Genomic DNA, 24,324 nt, shown 5'->3' on the forward strand with positions numbered 1-24,324 from the left:
TTAAATCTCACTAGAGAAAGAGAATTAGACCTCTGGGTTATGCACTTTTATATTTTTGTACTTATTTTGAAAAATAAAATATTAATAAGTAAAAGGAGGAAGGGATAGGATGTTCACAGTACTTTGATTTGAAAAGCCTAATAGGAAGAAGGAGCCCTGGGAAAGTGTTGGCCCCTACAATGTACAAAAACCCAGCAGGAGCACTGGGGAGCTGCTGAAAATAGCAGGGGGGGGGCTTTGGCACACTGAAAGAACGTCTTGTATTACTGAATTGTTCGGAATCTTGAAAGAAGTGAATGTGATCTAAGTAAGTAAATTACGCAGTGCAGGAAGCACAATGTGGCTCATCTACATAATCATGATTTCTAGTAAAAGCTATAGTTAGGATATACTGCGGAGAGCTTTCTATAACTTAAGGGAACCACTTTTTAGCTATCTACAAAGAAGAATTTAATAATTACTTAAGGCGTTGTTTTGGACTGCTTATATGTTACATTTATCCTATTATAAATAGGATGAAATTGTACATATTTTGTTTTTAAAGAAAAGTGTTTCTACCATGAATTTATGCACAATTGTATACAAGTATAAGCAAGGACCCGCTTTCATGAGAACAGTGTTCTCTGTAATATGAAGCACAAAAATCACTTAAATTATAATCTATAGTAATGGTTATTAAAAAATTACAGCACTAAACCATCTTCTCATATTCATTAAAACTTTTATTTCCTGCTTAATATCTCCAAGTTTCAAATGAATGAATAATTGGGATCATTATAATGAGAAATATTTTTTTAAAGATTTTAAATATTACCTGTAACAGAATATCATTTGATTTATGAACACATGTATTTAAAAATATCACAGAAGACAAAGTGAAATAAACTAAAGATACAGTAGAATTAAGAGAGGTGGAAGATGTAAGGTATTTTTTATAATTTTCATGTTAGAATTTGAAGTATTAAAGACTATTAAAGAATAATATATTAAAGAATATACTGTGTATACATATATTTCTTCTATGATGGGCAATGAAAATCATATAGCACACTTAAGGAATATTAGAAATGTAAGAAAAGTTACCCCCTAAAATAGAACTGTTATGGTTATGTTTCCATTTAACATTGTCCTTCATGGTTATTATTCCTGTTTCATTTCAAATAGGATGCTGTCTTAAATGTGACCTTTTTAATTAGAGAAAGTATAGCATGACTAAAGCCCTTTCTATAATGTATCTTGCTTAGATAAGAACCAGCTCAGAATACTGTTTGATTAAACGGTGGTATGAATTCGAACTTCAAACTTGCCTAAGGCTTCAATGAGTTAATAAGTACTTGTACCATTTTAAAATATCCTTAATTGAATTAACAACTCAAAGATGAACATTGCAAGATAGCAGGAATATTTTTTATGATGTGTGAGTGTGTATATAGTTACCATTTTCCATTTTATTTTTCTGTAATATTCTCTCCATAATTGCATCTTGGAGCTTATTTTATGTATTTAGTGAAGAAACGCATGTTTGTTTTCATTAGCCATTTCCAGATGAGGTATATCTATACCTTACCTTGGTCAGCGATGTGTCTGAACCTATTGCCAATAGAAAATGAATGTGATTTCTTTGGCAGGTGTCTCTAACACTGTTAAATTTCATTGTAGACCCTACAGGAATGGGTATGATTCTCCAATACAAACAGAAAGTGATCTGAAGTATAGCTAGGAGGCCTCATTATATACTCATTAGCCTTTCTGCTAATATTACATTTAAAAGCATTAGTGAAAAATATTTTACTCCACCTGAACTCTATGAATCACTTTGTGGCCTTGTGTAATGAAATGCAAAATAAAGAATACACTAAGATCTAATGTGTTTAAGCCAGTTTTTTAAATATAAATATTAAACACAATCACAGAAAAGCTGTAAAAAAAAGCAGATAAAAGAATCATACATAACACAGTGTATAACATATTAAGGCTACCAAAATGATAACAATACAAAGTTAGTAATGGCTATGCCCTCCCTGATCATAAAATCAGTGAAGTGTTGACACATAAACCAGCCTCTAACTGCTGTGGGATGTTACAGTGCTGTTCCAGTGCATCTGCAACCTGATGACATAGGCTTGCCAGTTGTACTCATCTCCTGTTGATAGCATTTGTGGTTGCTCATTTTATTTTCCCCCAATTGCCAAATGCACTAATAAATGCTTGTAGTTTTAAACTTAACTCATGGCACTTACTACATGGACTAGTCACCCAATCACAAGGATACACCACTGCCATAATGTGTAATTTAAGTCGGATGAAACGTTTTTATTGTGAAGATGTTTAAACTGTACCAGTTTAGTTACTGCACACCCAACAATATTACTCATACAATATACATATATGATTCACAGTATTAGGTAGTAAACAGCACAATCACAATTTGTAATTGTATTAACTGATATGGTTTATTTTGCCACTGGAATGTAGATAATATACAGTAATTACAATACAAAACATTATGAAGTATTGTATATAGTAATAAAACCATTAATTTTATTATCATTTTTACATTGTGAGAAATTGCATTTCAAAAGTGGCTTATGTACTGTACAATGTTTTTGACCAATTGTTTGTTGCTAGTATATAATCAGTGCATTAAAGCACTAACAGTTAACAGTTTAATAAACATTTAATTTGATTCGCCATAGTACCTATCAGTTTGTCAACCATATGCAGAATCTTTTTAAATTTCATTTTGTGTTTCTATAGGTGTTTGCTAATCCCCAAATTGGTATGATTTTCAAACATGACTAGTTTAATATTGAATTTCAGAAACGTTAGCAATGCTTACCATTTACAAATTGATTGCCTGAATCAGAATCACAATGTGATTCAATCACAATGTGTAGATGCAAGAAGTTACAGAGTAGTTCAGGTTTAAAAAGTTTACACAGAGCCATCAAATAGATGGGAGTAGTATAAATTCACAGTGGAGGGGGTGTGCCACACACTCCATAATGCTCTTGGCCTTCTTTAAAACCCTCTGTTTGGGGAGGGCATTTAGGTTTATTCAATTGGCTTTAATGATCTTGCTGCTTAACTTCATTAATTTTCCTAGCTTATTACAATTAGCATTGCTGATGTTGTAAAAAAAATCAAATAATGAAGTATTTTAAAACACTTTTGAAGTGTTATAATTGTTTTTTTTTTCTATCGTAAAGAAGCTGAGTTTCTGAAGAAAACGCATCTGTTGGCTTTTTTATAAATAGCGTTGTCCATTGACAAAAAACCAACAATAGGTTGTTAGTTTCTGAGTCTATTTACATGATAAAGTCCCCTCTCAAGAAATATAATGCCAAACAGCTCTTTGCCAACTGCTGGCAATGTTTTGAGAGGGGGCAGGGAAATGAATGCAAATGCTCTCTCCTTAAACTACTGTTTCTTCAATGGAAGTACAGTACATTTTGTAATGTGTCAAAAGTTAAACACTTTAGACAATATTTTTTTCAAAAAACTTTTTGTTTTATGATAATGTGGTTTCAAATATATGGAAAAGGCAGGCACTTGATGCAGCCTAATAGGAAAACCTAGTTGTATTATTTTGCTAATATAAATGAAAACAATGATTGTTGTCAATTCTGTCATAGACTTACTGTACAGCACATATTTTAGAAATAGCACTTCGTAGATTTGTTTTAATCTAAAAACGAATTTAGATTAAACATCTATTAAATATGAAATTACAAAAAACATTGTTGCTACCTTTTATCGCAAAAGTTACTTTTAAATGAAATGTAATATATTATATTTAATATTTAAATGTTTGATTACATTTCAGCAAATTAAATATGACAAATTTGATTAATTAGATTAATTAATTTAGTGAATATACCTATTTTCTGTGTAATAAAAACAAATAAAACTTTCCAAATATAACCACAGCCCTTAGGACTGCTAATCCCAACCTTTCCCGTGCCATCAGGGAGGCAAAGCGCACCTCTGCACAGAAAATCCATGGCCACTTCCTGGACACCAGAGACACGCAGCTCATGTGTCAGGGCTTCCAGGCCATTACTGATTACAGGACTACCCCACATGCCAGTGACAGTGATGCCTCCCTCCCGGATGTGCTGAACAACTTCTATGCACGGTTTGAAGAATGAACGTTATGCCTGCGAGGAAAACCACACCTCCTCCCGATGATTGGGTGCTTTGCCTGTCTGCAGCTGATGTGAGGAGGACACTAGCTAAATTAATCCCAGGAAGGCTGCTGGACCCGATAATATACCTGGTTGAGTACTCGAGGAATGTGCAGTACAGCTAGCTGATGTCCTCACAGATATGTTTATCCAAGCGGTCATCACCGTATACTTCAAATCCACCACTACTATACCAGTGCCAAAGAAGTCAGCCGTGTCCTGCCTCAATGACTATCCCCCCATGGCACTCACAACAATTATCATGAAGTGCTTCAAGAGGCTAGTCATGAGCCACATCAAGTCAAGACTCCCTACCCCTCTGGACCCCCTTCAGTTTGCATACCACCCCAACCGATCCACTGTTGATGCTGTATCTCTTGCCCTTCACCTGGCCCTGTCCCACCTGGATAAGAAAGACTCTTATGTAAGAATGCTTTTCAATGACTTCAGTTCAGCATTTAATACAATCATCCCGAGAAGCTGATAGAAAAATTGAGCTTGTTGAACCTCAACACCTCCCTCTGTAACTGGATTCTGGACTTTCTGACAGAGAGACCTCAGATAGTCTGGATCGGTAATAACATCTCCAGCACCATCACAATGAGCACCAGGGCTGTGTGCTCAGTCCACTGCTGTCCACATTGACGACTCATGACTGTACTCCCAAGCACAGTTCAAACTGCATTATCAAGTTTGCCGATGGCATGACAGGGGTGGGCCTCATTAGCAACAACGATGAGTCACCATACAGAGAGGAGGTGCAGCAACTAGTGAACTCATGCACAAACAATAATCTATCTCTTCATGTAAATAAAACAAAAGAGATAATCATTGACTTCAGGAGGGCCTGTGCTGATCACTCCCTACTGTACACCAGCGGCTCCCCTGTGTAGACAGTTAGAAGCACCAAGTTTCTTGGTGTACACATTACATATGACTTCACTTGGTCCCTCAATACCACCTCCCTAGCCGAGAAAGCACAGCAGCGTCTCTATTTCCTGCGGTGACTGAGGAGGGCAAACCTTCCCCTGTCTAGTCTTACCACTTTCTACAGAAGCACCATTGAGAGCACCTTGACCAGCTTTATCACTGTTTGGTTTGGGAATTGCAACACTTCAGACCACAAGACCCTGCAACCGGGCCTCCAGTATATCACAATACACAGGGCCTCCAGTATAGTAGATAACTCCTCCCATAAACTCTTTGCCCTCGTACCATCTGGAAAAAGATATCACAGTATACGGGCTAGCTGCAGGAGATTCTGTAACAGCTTTTTTCCCACAGGCTATAAAGCTCTTCGACACCTCGGAATTCCAGAAACAGGGTTTAAATTCCCCCAGTGTGTTGTGTATATTGTATTATGTATTTGCTTTAGTAATTTGCACTATTTGCACTTTGCACTATGTGTATCCTGTCTACAATGTCTATGTCAGTTTTCTGTCTGTATTTGCACTGTGGACCAGGACGAACCATATTTCGTTCCACTGTACACTTGTATATGGCTGGAATGACAAATAAACGTGAACTTGAACTTGAGTTTGATAAAAACAAATAAAAGAGATGTAATGTCAGGAAGTGCTAATTGTCAGAACACTCTTTGAGTGTTGCTTATTATCCCTGCCAGCAAAAACTATACCTCCCAGAAATCCATGATTTTGCTTGCTTGGGTCCTGCAGATATCTCCCATTAATTGCTTATCTAACTTTCTTTGCTTTATTTGTTTATTGTTTTAAATTTGAACTTTTAAAATTTGAAAAATTCAAGTACTCCTTTGGATGATTTTTTTTGTGTTCTACAACTTGCCTTACATTAAGGTGCAACCAGGAGACATAGATATTACCAGGACGTCGCTCTGTGGGTTTTAAGCTAAAGCAGCATCAGTGATTACTGGAATACTCTTCAAGCTTCAAGCTCTTCTTGGTCTTCAAGCTTTAAGCTTGGCCTGCAAGCTCACACCTGAAGAAGGCTCCACGGCCGAAATGTTGTGTTTTCTTTCTTCTCTTTTCAGCATGGAATAAACCTATTACTTGTTCCTTTAGTACCTGCTATATATGTATATTATTTTTCATTGTTTATTCATAAATATTATTATTCATAAAATAATATTGTTATAACATTCAGAGATGTTATTCTACTTCAATTATTTTTATTTTTAGCTACCAACATTTCTCTTTAGTTACATGATTCCATATTAAGATTCCCTATTAAGTGGATATAAAGAAGTACAGTAGTTGAACAGATTACTGTACATGAAGTAATTATTTCGGTAACATTGACTACACTACAAGTGCCACATCTTATCTTCTTTGGCCAGTGAAAAGTTAAGTTTGGTGTCCTGAATGATATTGCTTTAAGCTGCGGCAAGCCTGGACTACCCTTTGCCCCTCAAACTTGAACCTCGCCTTCTGATTTGGAATTGTTCGCCTCTCTTAGTATTTCCTGGATTTTGAACTATCTTTCGCCTTTCGACCACTATCTCGCCTGACGTTCTGGATTGTACGCCTGTCTCAATATCTACCTGCTCCTGTGTCTGCATAGGATCCGCACACCTCTTCATTGGGGATTCCTTACACTATCATGCACTCTGAATGGCTCCATTAGTAACTATATGTATTTTAATACATTTATATTGTGATTAATGTTCAGAAAAAATATTATATTTTGGTTATTTTCTCAGTTACCAAAATCTCATCATTACCTGATTGCTTATTAAGTGGATTTAAAGAAGTAGGCTTGTAGTATGTGAATGTTACAGTACTGTATTTACATTACTAAATGAACTAAATGTACGAAATAAACATAACATTTTGAAATTGTAGCTGGGCTGTGTACTTTCAAATCAGTTTTGAACAGTGAAGGGCTGAATTTGGTATGCTGAACAAGACTGTTATATACGGCAGTGCGCTTTCCACTGGCGCAAATTTGACAGACATTCTAGATGGCTGCATCTGTACATGTTCTCTTTTACTCTGGTCATGAGAAAAGGTTGGACTTGCAAGACATTGAGATTGATTTCTTGAAGTGGTGCCATTGTAACTCTAGTACTGTGTGGTTTTGCATTGTCCTGCTAGAAAATCAACACTTTAGGATTGTCTTGCAGTAATGGAACAAATGTCAACTCAAGGACATTGTCAGTGTTTTATTAAAATGGCCACCTTCAATCATGTAGATAAAAGCCAGTTGCCATCACTCAAGAACAGCATCTACTGTATCTTTCACTGTTTTTGCATTATCAACATTTGTCAGTTCTTTTTAAATAGCTATTTCTACAGACTCTGAATCAACTCATTTTGGCAATTTAATCTCAAGTACCAAACTCTAGCACTTGATTTTTAAACCTTTTAACATTAGTACAAATTAGCTCAGTATTTTGTTATCCAAATAATAATTAGTACTCAAACAATAAACAAACCTATTTGCATTAGTTTACAGTATGAACAATTTAGTCCAAGTACCCATTGAGTTACTTATGTAAAATTCAGATTGTTCCATTTTCATTGTGCAGCAGTAGAAATGATCAATAAATCAATATACTCTATATAGTACAGTGTATATATAATCTGTTAGAGTATGTGTTTTGTATGCTAATGTTGATTGTTCTTGTTTAATTCTGCTTTGTAATACCTGAATCACTCACAGTTTTTAATGCAGCTTTATTAAACAGCTAGGGATGAAAACCAGAGGTTATCTGGTTCTTCCAGAACTGTTTGATTGCTTCTCCAATCCAGCAATTTTCCCTGATGACAAGCAAGGCTTGAAAGTAATGAGAGCTACATGAACTAAATACATCACACTTCACTGCCTTTATAATGGTGCTGGTATGCTAGCGAAGCATCAAAGCATTCTGGGTTCTGTCAACCTGCTGCTATTGATTCTGTTTCTTGACAGTGATGTTTAGTGAAAACTGGTTCATACATCAAAAAAGGCGGAGAGCCCTTGCTAAATGGAACATTTCACTTCAGAAGCAATTGAACATGCAGGTTTTTAAGGTTTTAAAGGCTTTGCATCCTCTTTAGTCTCAGTTAAACTATGTGTCAAAGTATCTAAATTACAATTACTGATGTGATAACACAACTATGATAGGACACAACTACAGATATATTGCTTTAATCAGGGGACTAAATATAACATCTGGAAAACTCATTAAGTCAACAGGGAACCAACAGATAAGCAACTTTAATATGTGTAAATGATAATGACCTCAAGGCCCATTCAAAAGAAAGGTTGTAGGAAATTTCAATTTATGTTAAAGCTGATATAAAAGAGGAAGGAGGACAGTAAAATTTTAATATGTTTTGAGAGTGATGCTAAAGAATTTACCTTTTTGCAGTATGAGGATGGTTGAATTTGTATTTACATGAAACGGGAAAATCACACATTAAGTAGACTGGTCAGAGTAAAAATCGAATTTCCTACTAATTTTCCTAAGCCCGTCTAAATTGAGATAAATTACGTCTACTGCAGTTTCATAAAGCATGCATAAATGGTTAAAGCACTGAAAAGCAATTTTTGATTGCAATCATTTAAACTGTCTTTTTATTAGTATGCTTTAATTATAACAACAATATTCACTAAATTAAATGGAATTTTATCAAATGTATCTATGCAGTATACCCTATTCCAAGCTTTATTTGCTTCTAGTTTCAGGAGCAACGTAATAATTTAAACCAATCGTAACAACCCGACACATTTTTCATTAAGCTGAAAGAAACTTTATTTCACAACAAGCTGAAGTCAAGCTGAAAAAAGGCACGTTTTTACACAAATAGATGTGTGAATATGGAATAAGTTGCCATGTTAACTTAATTAACTCAGATGACCCCCTTTATTTATAACCATCCTTATGTTCTTAATTAAAGCAAATGCAAGAAAAAGAATTGAAAAGATACAGGTACAAAATTAAATATTTCAGCTGTATATCATGGTTTAACATTTTAGACGATACTCATGGTTAGATGATGTCACAGTTAGATACTTGTTAAAAGAACATAGAATTGTCATTACATTTCAAACATATTGGTACTCAAGTATTAAACAGAAAAACACAATTCAAACCTTTAACTGTGGGAAATGTGTTTTTAATGAAGGTCAAACTGAATGCTTATGGATGAATTAAATTAAATGTCCCCTAAAATACCACTCTCCTAACCTGTGCCTATCTATAACTTTATCACTGAGCTGGTTTGAAAGTTCCGTTGCTTTAATGGTTAAATCTTTGTTTAAAGTTGATACTGTATGTGTACCTCAACATATTTAGGTTTGACATTGGAAAGAGGGTGAATACTTATGCAATCAACATATTTTAGTTCAAATTTTTCTTTGTAGTTTTAGCTGATATTTAACTTTCATCTATAAAGCGTTCAGTTTGAACATCCAAGTTCTGATTAAAATGTTTACAAATGTGTATGCATTATTAGTACAGTATTTCAATAAAATTAAGGATTATTTGAAAGCAGTGAACACTTTTGCAAGACACTGTATACAAGTACATACGGTATATATTTGTACAGTACTGTATATAGTATTTCATCTCTTCCAGGACATAAAACCAAATAATTTTCTCTGTGCTAACATAAGAAGCCTTATCAGAGCTGGACTTAAAATCACTTTTAAATTAGTGATATGGTTATTGACATCAGTGTGTGGTAAAGTAATCTTACCATGCTTTTATACAACAAATCTATATCTTCCAGGAATGAAAGAAAAGATATGGCGAACATATAGTAATCAAGTCAAGGGAAGAGTGATAATCTGATAAGTATTGATTCTGTCTGGTAATTACCATAAGAATTATTTTTGAGGGAAACTGCAGATTGTATTGCATTTCTGCTGCAACCTAAGTCCTCAATGAGTGAACAAGGTCAGTTTGCAGAGATATGTATGTCATTTGAATAATTGCTTTGTTGAAAAGTTGCCTTTTATAAGGAAATCTATCTGTTTGTTCTAGTTTATCAGTTTACCCTTGAAAAATTGAAATTCTGCTTTAGATCATATTGCAGAACTTAAGTTCACTGATTCAAACAAAAAATAAAGGGGACAAAACTTTTTTTTTTCATTTCTTTTACGAGTTTACCAATCAAAGACATAAAATCCAGGTCCTGACTCTCTGTGGTCACTAAAAATCCCAGGGCGTTTCTCGAAAAGAGTAGGGGTGTAACCCTGGCGTCCTGGCCAAATTTCCCAATGGCCCTTACCAATCATGGCCTTCTAATAATCCCCATCTATGAATTGGCTTCATTACTCTGCTCTCCTCCCCACTGATAGCTGGTGTGTGGTGAGCATTCTGGCGCACTATGGCTGCCGTTGCATCATCCAGGTGGATGCTGCACATTGGTGGAGTGTCCAGAAAAAGCGCTATATAAGTGTAAGCAATTATTATTATTATTATTATTATTATTATTATTATTATTATTATTATTATTATTATTATTATTATTATTATTATTATTATCATATGTTAAAGTGCAATATAGTATTTTATTTTTGGTGGTTGCAGGAGAATCATTTTTCATTTTAATAACAAAAGTTTTGTATAGGGTCAAATTTAGATTTCTTCATTTTTATGTCAAAACACTATAGTCTCCCAATGTTCAAAGCTGGGATAACATTTTAAAATGGACCCATCCTGTGTCAATCAATACACTGAAGGTGGTAGGTGCCCAGCTAATAAAATTGTTCAGGCAATGTTACCTATAAGCTGTATTTTGGTTATGACATACTGTTTATATGATAATATATTTAGAATATTATACCCTGGCAACACAATGCTGCTGAACAGTTGTATTTAGCATGATGTTGCATTCATGTTTCAGAAATGCCCTAATGTAATGTCATTTAAATGTTATACATAGTATGTTCATGTACACATTTTATTTGTGTATCTCAGGGGCTTTACTTCTACATAGATGGATGAAGCAAACCGAATTTGTTATCTTTCTGACAAATGTATTGGTTTATAGCCTTTATACCCTTCAAAGAAACAGGAACAAAAAACATACAGTGCATGCATCATTTTTAATTTAAAGAAATTAGGATATCCAATGATATCACCTTTTTTCATGGTTCTCCCACAGGCTTCTTCCTTGCAATCTAGCCATGAATGCCACATTCATTCCAGTGACATCAGATGTTACTTTTCAATACCTTGTATCCTGAAGATGATAGTTTATCATAGGTTTAACATAACTGTTACCTCTAACTGGATTTATGGTTATTTCCCAAACCAGTTGTTTCTTAGCCCTTGGTGGCAAGATACACTCACATAATTTTCTTGGCAGGGTTTAAAATATATCAGTAGCCTTACATTTCTTAATAATGGGTGTTACAGTGGAAAGTAGTATATTGAGGTTTTTGTGTATTCTATCCTAGCCTTTCCTCCTCTATTGAGGTCAATGACCATTTGCCCACAATCTTTGGAAAGCTCTCTGCACTAAACCATGTTGGTACATGCTGCTACTGAATGTCTTTTGTATGTTGCCCATTTTCTTACACCAGGGAAACAGGAACCCTTTGGAGGCCTCTAAATCGATTTACTGTATGAGGCCTCCTGGGTGGCTCAACTATAAACCCAAATGCAGGCTGAGCTCCATAACCCAAGCATTGTGGGTTCAGTAGTCTGGATCATGTAACTAGCTGACTGTGACTGGAATTCCAAATGTGGCAGCACAAAATTGGCTAAGCCCCACTAAGGGTAGAATTGGGATTAGTCAGTCAGGGCTGTCTCAACACTCAGCAAACACGCAACCACTGCAGCCTCCTTCACATCCTTCAGTGTCTTCTAATCCTCTAATCGACACTGAACCTCCAATGTACAGCTTTGTGTCCTGTGATGTGTTAAAAGACATTTACTCACATGTCTGCTTGTATAAGTCTGCCTACAGTACACTCCTTCTTTGTCTCCTTAGTGTGGCTGTAAGTTTCATAGATGTGAGCTGATTCCAAAAGTTTGGGAAGGTATCATGAAAAAATAACTGTCAATTCTGATTTTAAAAAAGAACTTACATGTACTGTACAGGCAGCATGCATTTATGAGATTGCTGGAAGAAATCTTTTTGGTTACATTAGATATTAAATCGTAGCAGCTTTCCATTTTTGTTATTATGAGTTTTTTAAAGGGCTTACGTGAGAATATTGTTGCACATTTTTAGCATATCAGAATATTGCAAAATCCCTAGCCCATAATTAGACATTGCAGCAACACTCTGTTAGTGTTATACTTTAGCTTTGACTATTAAAACAGTGTAATGTTACAATGTTGTAGTGCAACATTTTTTAAATGATTAAGTAACATTCTTGAAAATGTGTAAATTAATGTTAATCAATGTTTTACTACAGCATCATGACATTATTACTCAACGCTGTATAAACATTACAACAACATTGCACATCAACAGAAATTTAAATATTGTAACAAGGTCAGCACATTAAACTTAGGAGGTGGCTTTATCAAGTATGATTACAATAGCTGACACAGAAGAAATATTGAAAGTGACTTGGAAAATAGATTTAAATTACTTGGATTTGCCTAAAGCACGGATTTACAATCCCTTTGGTTAATTTCTAAATGAATATTCTACGTTAGGTCTTACAAGTATATTTTATTTTTCTAACATAACATTCCTTGTTTTAAAATGCACGTTGTCTAGAAAATGTAAATGTGTCAACAGAAACACCTAAATCTTTTTCATAAGTAGCCTCTTCTAGCTCTGCCTTTCACATTTTGTAATTATAGTTTAATTTTACTAACTGCATCCAACACCTTGTGCTTGTCTACATTAAACATCATCTGCCAGCAAGTATTTGCCTAGTTGCGAATTTTATCTAAATAATTATCTAAATTATTTGAATTCCATTAGCTACAATATTTGGTAACCCTCCTATAATTTGCAAAGATGACTGGTTTACAAACAATGCCATAATCTAGATTATTGATAATGTGATACATCATCTTAATCAGAGCATTAATTATATTGAATTCTTATAGATTTAATCTTTTACAGCGTACTTTATCACAGATCTTGTAGATATAAAAAATTGTTACAACTTTAGATGACTAGGAAGTGTGAGTTTGGTTAAAGTGTGTGACACCTGGCAGTGTAAACACTTCCAGCTTCAAAGCAAAAGGGAAGTTTGCTCAGATCTCAAAACATACAACATACAAAACAAAACATTCAACAGAGAAGTTAATAAAAAAAAACAATTGCAAAGTTGACCTTGGTTTATCTAGTTAATTAAGTTGTGGGTTAATGATGGTCAATGTGCAATACAGAAACATACCATATAAGATCACATTGAGAATAGAAAGGGTGGAGAAAGGAGAAGAAAAGAACAAGAAGAGAGGAGAGAAAGAAGGTCAGAGAGAAGTCAGGAGGAGTTGGAACTTGCGCCAGGCGAGAGCCCCTACTTCATGATCATCCAGACAAAGGCTGATCGGGGCTAAGTATTTGCACCTTCCTAGAGAGAGCTTGCTAGTCTATGTTTTTAGGGAACATGAGTTTCCCGAGCACCTTGATATACCTCGGTGAGACACATCTTTCCTGCTTGTGGTGCAGTTTTAGGGAGATACTGTAGGCTCCCATTTATTTTGTGGAATCTGGTTTGCAGAGAGAGAGATTTAACTGCAGGTTGTATTGCATTTGAAGGCATCTTATCTCTTGTTGTGGCCTCTGAGGGCATTATTTAAGAGTTCAATACTTAGTAGCAGTCTGAGGTTTTCTGGGTGATTATGATGCTAGGTCTCTGAAAGGTCTTGTTTGTACATACTGTAAATATAGTAACTTGTGAGTTGTATGATTTGTTGTGTGTAGAGTAGTGTTCGTCTTGTCTATGTTATTAAACATTTGTTTACCCAAGTGTTCCTGGATTATTAACTTTTTCATCTCTGTGCCAGAGAATAAAGAATTCACGTGCCTCAAATGATACCAACCGCCCAGGTATATTTTGGAGAAATTACTTACAGGTTGGGTGTTATGAATATTTATTTTTCTAATTGACTAAAACTCTTGGTCAATCCCTGATTTTCACCATTTTCATAACCCTCCATTTGTAACAATATTCTATATTCTGTGTTCTGTTTGTCAGTTACTAATGTTATTTGTTCAAAGATCTTTAAGAAGTAAATTAAGCAAAACGTACTTTTTCTAAAGCATGTTGAATATTTCTATTATCTATTTCAATATAGGTGATCCTCTATATCTATAAAAAGAGCAGAAGAAAAGCTATGTTTAATTATTGTTTCCATGATTTATTATTGACACTTTAGACTTAGTGGCTTAAAGTATTGGTGCAGTATTTTGCTCTAGGATACAATAGTAGTGTGTCTCACCTAGTATTTGAACACAGAACCTTACTGGAACCACTGCTCCACACTGGAACCACTGCTCCACACTGGCATTTAATAGATAGGCTGTACATTAACAATTCCCAATCAGTGGGAATTTTGTTCTCAACCTATAAATTGTGTCACATACTCCTAAATGTTAAATGGTAAAATACTGCAATGTAGTACTGAGTTTATTCAGCCTGAAAATGTTTCTTCCTGGGTAAACACCAGTGAAATATTGATTTAATATACCTGCCATTTCCCTTGCATCAACTTAAATCTTCCCATTTCCCTCTCATACACTTTTTTACTGTTATTTTACTGTTGTGATAATTATTTTTTTTGTCCATTAGTCATGGCTTTTATTGAAAAATTGTCTTCTTTCTATCTCATGGCCTTTATAATATCCTTTTAATCTGGTTGCAATTAATTAATTTCTTTAATTGAATTCTGTTCTTTTTTAATCATTTCATAAAGTGCTTTCTTTCACCTTAGATTTTACTTAATTGATGCATTTGATAACAGGGACATTGTTTTCTAGCTTTAGATTTACTTAATCTTTGGATTTTTTTCCCCTATACTTAAAGCAGAATCTATTAAAACTCTTGTATCCATTCTGCCCTACTTCCATATCAATCCAGTCCCATTCTATTTTTTAGTAAATAAAATCTTAAACTTTAACTCTGTGTTATTCCTATATAGTCTGCTTTTCTGAAATATAAATTTAATATATATGTATTGCAAATTAATATACAAAATAAAGAAATGAGTGGCACTTGGCTAATCATCTAACATAGATGATACTGTCACAATCACCAGCTGTTGTCATGATTATATTTTTAGCACCAGTTCTACAATATGTAAAAATAAACCAGGATGGTTTTACAAGAAAAGAGATCATGTTCAAATGGTTCTTATATAATGATTGCATAGAAGATTCAACTATGGCAATTTTACTGTTATCATGCGTAATATAATGGAAAAGTTAATTGGGTCATGATGTATTAAAGCTTCTAGGTGTAGCTGAATTAATTGTATTGAGGATAAATGCTGATGAAGCATGATTGTATGGGATACACACTTTGTACGTATTGTGTGCAAAGTATGTATACATCTATCACAGGTGCTAAATTAATTAAGACACATCTTAAAATGTTTGCATTTTAGTCCAACTTTACTGGTTAACCTTGGCTACAAAATAAATTACTATAATATTTAATGTATACATATGGGTGAAATCGAACAGATGCTTCCTTCTCATTAATCAGAAAGCAATGAATGTTCTGACTACATTTACTGTATCTTAATTTAATAGTAAGAGTTCTATGATTACTCTTTTAATAGTACATTTTGATAATTCACATTCAGATGTCGTAAATCTGTATTCATGGAAACAATAGTAAATGGGAAAAACTACTAGACAAATTTCCCATAATACTGTTTTAACAAATGCAAATGCTTTCTTAACCAGCATTTATAAATTGAAGCACATTTGTCACTTATTATTGCCTTTTTAACACATTATTAATAATATTGACATACTTCCCACAATAGTTACTTTATTGATGTGCTTACTGGACATTATTTATATTGTAACGCATACGACCGACAGGCACTGTGTAAGATCCGGCTTACCAGAGCAGTGATGTCACTGCCCTTCCCTGTAATAGCAGGAGCACAGCCGCTGTGCTGAGGGGAGATCTCTCTTTAGCTCACCAGGCTGGGTCCCTGTTGAGTGACACCGGAGGCCTGGGTTCACGTCCCTGACGGTGCGGGGCCGACCGTAAGCGGCAACGGCAAGGGCGCCCGCCAGAACCCCGAAGCATTACAATATATACACTGTATAAAATTATATATTAATTACATTTATTGTTTTACATTTATGAGCTGATAGGATCCTGATGAAAAATTTAAATTAAAAATTAAAACTCACTGTATTTGACCATACAATGGATCCAAATTTGTCAAGACAAATGAACAACTGTATAACAATGAAAAAGTTTGATTTGACTGATGAGATTATTGAAATGCCTTTGGATGCATTGGAAGGCATGGACACATTTTCTAATAAAAATGAGTGAAAGCTTACCTTCCAAGACAACATACTTCCAGGTTCAGGGGAATTTCTGTAGAATTTAATCTACACCTAAGTGTCACTGATTTAAAGGGGGTAGTCTTAATGCCCATCTTTTATCAGTTTTTGTACCTTATATCATAAAACACTAACAGAAAAGCAGCAAGTCTTTAAATGTATTGTTATTTATGTGAAGTTGAGGATTACATTAAACTGAAACAAAATGTAAACAGGATAGAAAAAAGGTTATATTACATTTTGAAAACATGGATTTTATGTAACATTGTTAATTTCCCACTGCAGTTTTTGCCCCCACAGGACAGAATTAGCACATTGAGTATGAGCAATAATACATCAGATAACAATCTCACCGTAGTTCAAACGTTATGTATCGTACTGTCAGAAGAACTGTTGAACTGTTGCAAGTGAGAGAAATCTATTGAGTTCAGTCTTTCAATCAGTTTAGTTTTGTTCTTTCAGTTATGTGCTCATTATTTATGGAATAACATTACTGTTTCAATAATTAAAAACTTAAATACTAGCTGATATTATATTATATTATACTTCTCTGGCAGACCACTTGAATTTATTATTATGGTTTTATTAGTGTGTATTGTTTTGCTTAGGATAAAAAAAATAAAGGAAGAACCTACCAATCATTGGTATTAGTTACTGTAACAAGTTCTTCTGCTATAATGCGATAGTTGTGTACCTGGAAAACACCATGTTATACAAAATCGTTTTATGCAAAACAATGATTCATTAGGAATTAAGGGTTAGGGGGTAGAGAGATCTGTTTCACAATGACAAAGGTAACCGTTTTTAGTTTTAATGTGGATGTATTACTTCTGCATAATATGTGTTTTGTGATAATTGCAGGCTGAAAACAGCAAATAGATAAAATAAGGTATGACATGCATAAGTATATCTGAGCAATGAAGAATTGTGCAGTAGGCAAGGCAACATTTTGCATAAGAAACATATTTAACAATACACACTACTGTAACTTACCATAAAGAAAAAAAATTAAATTTATGTTTAACACTCACTATGAGAGCATATGATTAAACATAAAACAGTGAAAAACTAGATAAAATAAGGCATAATATGCATCATTATTAACATTGATTATTTATATTTAATTAATGAGAAATTCTATAGTGTAGAGTAAGACAACATTTTTCCTAATGTGTATTTGCTATTGTGAATGAAACGTCAAATGGAATTGGAATAATAATTCAATTCTCGAATTTTAACGTGAATAGTTTTATATTCAACAATCTGTTGGCCAGATGTCCTTAATTAGTTAATTCTGTGGAGCTGGGCTGGTCCATGGTCTGACTGCAGCAGCTGCTTACGCTGTGCAGGGAGTGTCCTACAGTAGGTACCGAAAGGAGAGAGGGAGCTTTGCCTAGCATTTCTGAGATCAGCTCATTAAAAACATTTATAGCTGCAAGATATAGGTGGAGAACCTTGGATCGTCCCAGCTATAGCTTGGTGCTGAACATACTCGGATATTCAGGTTTTCAACAAAAATAACTGTCCAACTGTCTTGTTTCTTTGATCAGGCAAAAATTCTTCTTTTGCCAAAAGAATATCTTAGGCAGAATTCTCCTTTTTACTGACTCACTCTCTTGGCCTGGCGTGTTGCAGTAAAGTTTAAGGCCTGACTCCTGACACATGATTGCAGTCATGTGGTTGGAAAAGTCAGATTGCCAATTCAGTTGGAGAGAAAAAAGGAGCCAGTGAATTAACCACCGAAAAATGAGTTGGGTGCCAGCTTCTAAGGTGCAAAATCAGAGTTGGTGACTGGTCAGGATATGATCAGTTATAATCCTGGTACCCACCCTCCAAGTTCCTCATTGGTGGATTGTCCTTTTGGTGATGGCAAGTGACCTTGCATCCAAATAATCTTTCTAATGGGGGGCCCTTAGCCAAATTCCTCTGCATTATAAATCTTTTAATACCACTTAATTATAAGTGAAATATACTGCTGCAACATACTTCTATAAGCCCAGTAGCATAAATAATATCACATGTCCTTTTGTTTCTCTTATAATGATTTATAACATCCAGCTTTTGTCATACCTTTCTTTTTTGCTTTCACACACAGTAGCAAAACGCTTTATACCCTTGCCACTCATTGTAACAACAATGGTGTTTCCAGAGAATGAAAATACAGTACAGTAGTTGAGCGCAGATGCCCAGCTTTGAAGTATGTACAGGCTGGACAAAGACTGAGGACAGTGTGTGAGAGAATACGCCAGCATCCTAAGCATGTGTAGCTGCAATGAGGCTGCTACACGACAAATTTTACTCTATGTGTGTGACTAGCTCCAGTATATTTGAATTGCATTATAGCCAACTTGTTGCCAACTACATTATCGAAAAACGTTCCCTAATAAATGAATCGCGTTATAGCCAATTTGCATGATAGAAACACTTGTTATAGCAGAAATGACCGTAATTAACAAAATTCAAATACAAACAGTAAATGTTTTATAATGGTCTGTCTGGTTGATTGGTTTGAACTTAAACACAATATTATGTATTAAACTCAAAATTATTGTAATTACAGCATGAGGACCGAGGATAAGTGAGAATTATTGTAAACCTAGGAATTAAAAAAGGAGAGTACTGTATAATATGAATTTATAATTGCATTGCACTTAATGTTTTACACCACCACATCATATGAGGTTTGTGTATAGAAATTGTTTGTTGAGTCTTATTGTGCATTAGTTAACTTTTAAAACAATAGTGAAGAACGGCCTCATTGTTTGATGTGCAGTTAGAAAAGAGTTTGCATATGCTGGATCATTTCTAGATACCCAGATACTATTAACCTGATGTTAACTACTTTAAAAAGTAACCTTTTATTAGTAGTTATATTTGGAAAAGTTATATTCTTACAATACCACCTGAAGGATTCTCTTCTGGAGTACTGCAGCTATGCAGTATTTTACACATACACATATGGTTCAACAAAGCCGAACTGTCTGCCTTTGTGAGACATTGGTTTTAGAGTTTAAGTCCTTAATGCAGTGTGCATAATTAATACCAGCTCCCAACATTTTATATATGCATAGCTTTCATAATGGGAAATATATCAAATTTCAGTCCCCTTGAGACATTTTGGATTCTGTAAAATGTGCTCCAAATACTAGTCTTCACAAACTGCTTCAGTCATTTGTGAGCTTCACTGTTTGTCTGTTTAATATTTCAGTAATATAATGTAATGTTCCAGTGTCTGGTTTACTGTCACATTTTTATTAATTCGCATGCTGATTATATTCCTGTTTTGCGTAATTGTATGTGCTTATGTTGTATGAACTTTTTTAGTTTTTTTATCAGAAATGCAGCCGAGATTAATTTTAACAGCGAAAAAACAAGTGTTGATTATTATAAGGAATAAGTGATAGCATTTTTCATGGCTGAAAGAACATAGGGATTTAAATATCCTTAATTCTGAAAGATTTGCTTCACCCATGACACCTTACATATTGGGCAGATAAACTATATTCTTTACCAATATTAACCTTAACACAGTATGCTTTCAATTTTTGCAATGGTTTGGTACAGAGAACCATCTCAAATAGCCAGATTCATCTAACCAGCCTAGTCTGTTGTGCTGCTAAGTTCAAAGTGGCACTTGACAACCTTCTGCTCAGTTTTCTTCCGCTCTGATCGCATCAGCCAGACGGAATTGTGGATGAGCAAATTTGCAAATGTCTCATTTTCAGATGTCGAGGCCCTGGTGTATACACAGAGAAAATCTATATTTCAGATTGTATTTGGACAGTGCATTTTACAATATCAGTGGATAGCCTATTTTTTAAATCAATGTGTGTTCTTAAATAAAAAGGAATGTGGTCAATCATATTTTTTTGCAATTAACATTTTATTGGTAGCATTTAGGGGTTTACATGTGACAAGCTTCTAAATGCATGCCTTGTTCCTGGTTGTCTCCTGCCACTGCTGGCAACTCTATGTGTGTCAGTGTATCTATTCAATCTATTGTTTTTTTTTTTATTTTAGTGATTAGGGTTATTTTGATTCAAGTTTATCGTATTGTAAAACATGGCTGTCACCAATAAGTTGAGCTATTTACTGTATCTGAAAATGGAATAATATCTTATAATTTGCTGGATCTTCTGCCCTTGCAGGACCAAAACAAGATCAAACCTCTTTACCACTTCACATCACATTCTGACTTTATTTTTCCTGTGTTTTCTCACATGGTGTTTACTGCTGAACTGAAACTTAGCACATTCATTCATTCATGTGTGAAGTGCATTTTCCCCTATTCAATTTGTCATCCATAGTAGACATTTCTAATATTTTTTCTTCTCTCAGCAAAGGTCTTTGATTATCTGTTTTTTACTCATCGTATCAGCTTAACAAAGGTGAGACTTCTGTTTCTTTCCAATGTATTGAGTTGTTGTGGAATTTAGATCACACAGCTGTTATGGAAACAATTCTTGGAGTTTTGAATGCAAGTCTTTGTTGTTGTTTTTATTTCCTTTTTCTGTCTTGGGCAATTTTCCATGCACATCTACCCTCTTTTCTGTGCCCACCATTGTTTATGGTAAGCGCTTGATGAGCAAAGCATTGATTTTTTCCTATAATTTCTAACATAAAATACCTTTCAATGGTGCAGAATTATGAATAAATTACGCATAAAAAACATTTTTAAACAGGCATCTGTCAGCCACCTTTTCATATAGCTGTGTTGCACCATATTTCATTTCCTTCCCTGGTAAGGTACACTTCTCCTTGCGTTCAGGCTTCTTGCTTTAAAGAACCAAATGTTCCAGCTGGTGGCATGTTCTAGATTTTCTTATGTGTCTTTCATTTGAATTAATTCTTAAAACAGTCACCTGGCTGAGAGGAAAATAAATATTTCAGTACAAGGGCTAACACTTTTATGAAGGTAACAAAGAACAAAATGACAGCATAATAAATCCACTGCCATTTTTTTGCATTTTAAACAGATCTTAAAATGTTTACATAAACCAACAGATTAAGTTTGTCTTTTCTTCTTAGAGGGAGCTCAGGGAAATTTCTAAACCGCTTCATAATTTGGCTGCCTGTTCTTGTGTGTTCCAGATTTTTTATTATAACCACAGCTACAGGTAGCACAGCTTGATTTCATGTGACACAGATGGTTGAGAATTACACATTTAATTCTATAAAATAATTCAATATAAGATTTGGTCATATAAACAGCTTAATGTGTTGGAATTGGGTTTGACTAGTCTGTTACTATTTATTTTTTTTGTATTGCATCCTATTATATCCGGAAAACATATTACAACTACCTGTAGCCTAAGCAGTCATCATGAACAAGGCAATCAAATTTAAACCAAAGGTTTATCGACGGGGGGTTCCAGTCCTGTTGGAATGCATAATGTTGTAAAGAACACCTTTCATTTTATTCAGAAGCGGAATTAATTTGAATGTAGGCAATCACAGAGGGATGCATACTATTTTGAACCTCTGGGGCCTGTTTTACAATTACAACTTTAATGTAAGCAATTTCACATTTCTGCTAACTCTTTTCCTTCTGTCTTGAAAGTGACAATTATAGGATTGCCTATTTTCAATGAATTAACAGGCTGGTATGAATAACTTTAATTTGCCTAATTTTGTAAAGAACAGTTCTTCTCGTTTACAGTAATTTTCTTTGTTTACCCTCAGCTAGCTTTTTCTTTCTACAAAGATAATGTGAAATTAGACCTGATCATTCCTTCAAGGCCTGTTTTTTGCAATAATTAGCAGCAGTCTTTGTAATTGTCAGAGTTATGGTTCATTTATGGTTTTAAAATGGTGTTATAAGTGTTATCTGTTCATCCCTCCTTCCATCCATAGTTCAGGTGCGTCTTGCTCAGCTATACTTAACAACCCTCTCTCTTCTCACACACTCTAATAGTGGAAGAGTCATACTGATTGTCAAGACCCCCTCCTGCGCAGATATATTTATGATCTGAATTCTCTTGTTACCTTGGCTACATATAACACCCACATATTTCAAGCAACATATTTATTGCAGTCAAAGATAGTGCACGTTTATTCAGCTTCTTTATTTTATTCTGCTCTTTGCAAGTATAAACACAACTTGGCAAAAGAACATAAGGTAGTTCATGACTTACATTTTTCTTTTAAGCAGGTATTTTAAGGCCTTTTCAAAGCAGAGGATAAATGCACTTTAATGTTATGCTCCTGTTCATAAATGTGAAATTTTCCATAGAGTTTTAATATTATTACAATCTTTTAACTGACTTTTTGTTCCATCTTGAATATGCACTAACTGACAAAAATGTTAGGAACAATCACGCTTCAGTCACGCTTTTAAACTTAAAATAACTTTGACTGAAACCAATCCTGCAAGAAGAATGAGATGAGTCTGGGTTGCAAATACTATTAATTAATAATAATTAATGGATTCAAAATGAGCCATAGATTTTCACAATAGAAGTTAAACTGAAATCAGATATAAGAATGTTTTACAAAGTTTTTTTTCCTCGAAAAGAATGATCAGTGTTTATTTCATATTGTATGCATTCTTTGAGACCAATGCACTTAAGGTTTGCTAACCACCCATGAACCCATGGAACATTCATTTCCTGAATTAATTTCATAGCTGTTGTCATGTTATGTAAAACACACATTCATTCCCCTTAATGAAATTTGCAAAATATGTAGAATGTAGGGGAACTAAATTTTGATCTCTTTTTAATTTAAGTAATATTCATAGTAAGTATATAATCATGGCAATATGATTAGCAGTAGCAACAGCATAGCAATACATATAGCAACAGCATAACAATATATACTGTATACTGTATTAATAAAATTAATAAAAATAACTAATGGCAACATGATGAAAGATAAAAAATAAGATACATATTTTTGGATCATTTAGGGTGGAAGATTTTTTTATTCATGTTTTAATCACACCATAGAGGTTATGCATTATTTTAATAGGGATTTGGTAGTTCAACAGGAAATGTATAACTGCTGAATGTATCAACAGTCTAAAAGTTGAATAATAAAGCTAATACAATCTTCAGAAATCATTAATCTTCCTCAAATATTAAAGTATAAAACAGCATTATTAAAGTATAAAACAGTAAAAAGAGTTACAATTATCACCCTATGCAGGACACAGTTTCCTACTATCATAGTAAGAAAACAAATGTTATGCAGGGCTTTGATGATAACAAGTTAGGTCATACAGGATTCTTCTGTACTTGCGTGCAGCAGTTCCACTGACAAGAGTTTCACTTGCCTTTTGTGATCTCAGATTCTGTTATTGCACAAACACAGACTTAACACATGTCTCTCTACTTTGCTTAGTCTGTGTGATGTTAGAAGTTGTCACTTACACTAGCACATTTTGTGGTGAACCACCTTCATATCTCCACCTCCACACAGAAGAGGATGTAAAAGGAAAATTATTTTGAGACATAGACACAGTTTATCTTATCCAATCTTAAAAGGTAGCTTCAAGGGCCTTTGTAAATCCTAAAAAATATATATATTTAACTTGCTGCAAAATATGAAACTGTTTAACTGGTGAGAGCTACAGTGCAGTTGAATCCCTGGACACCCACACAGGTAGGTCAATTTGGCATATCTATAAATACACGTGGTTTATTTTTTAGCAATGGTTAACAGGAGAAAACTACATTGAAAGTACTTAGCAATCAAAGATAGACAAAACACTGATCTCTTTAGGT

At 34.3% G+C, this 24,324-nt stretch overlaps 1 protein-coding gene across 5 annotated transcripts in view; it reads left to right on the forward strand.

Annotated features, from left to right (window-relative positions):
- The window catches only part of ndst3 (N-deacetylase/N-sulfotransferase (heparan glucosaminyl) 3), a 305,314-nt gene that overhangs the window by 148,560 nt on the left and 132,430 nt on the right, over nucleotides 1–24,324 (forward strand). Inside the window, exon 1 of one of the 5 annotated variants that reach the window (XM_088636328.1) lies at nucleotides 24,050–24,202. The exons of the other annotated variants lie outside the window; for them this stretch is intronic. The gene's annotated coding sequence lies outside the window, so the exon portion shown is untranslated. Of the gene's footprint in view, nucleotides 1–24,049; nucleotides 24,203–24,324 lie in introns of those variants that run through there. 5 annotated transcript variants of the gene reach the window in all.

Source organism: Lepisosteus platostomus, chromosome 1 (genome assembly GCF_059453375.1).
Source record: "Lepisosteus platostomus isolate fLepPlt1 chromosome 1, fLepPlt1.hap1, whole genome shotgun sequence".
Taxonomy (NCBI): Eukaryota; Metazoa; Chordata; class Actinopteri; order Semionotiformes; family Lepisosteidae; genus Lepisosteus; species Lepisosteus platostomus.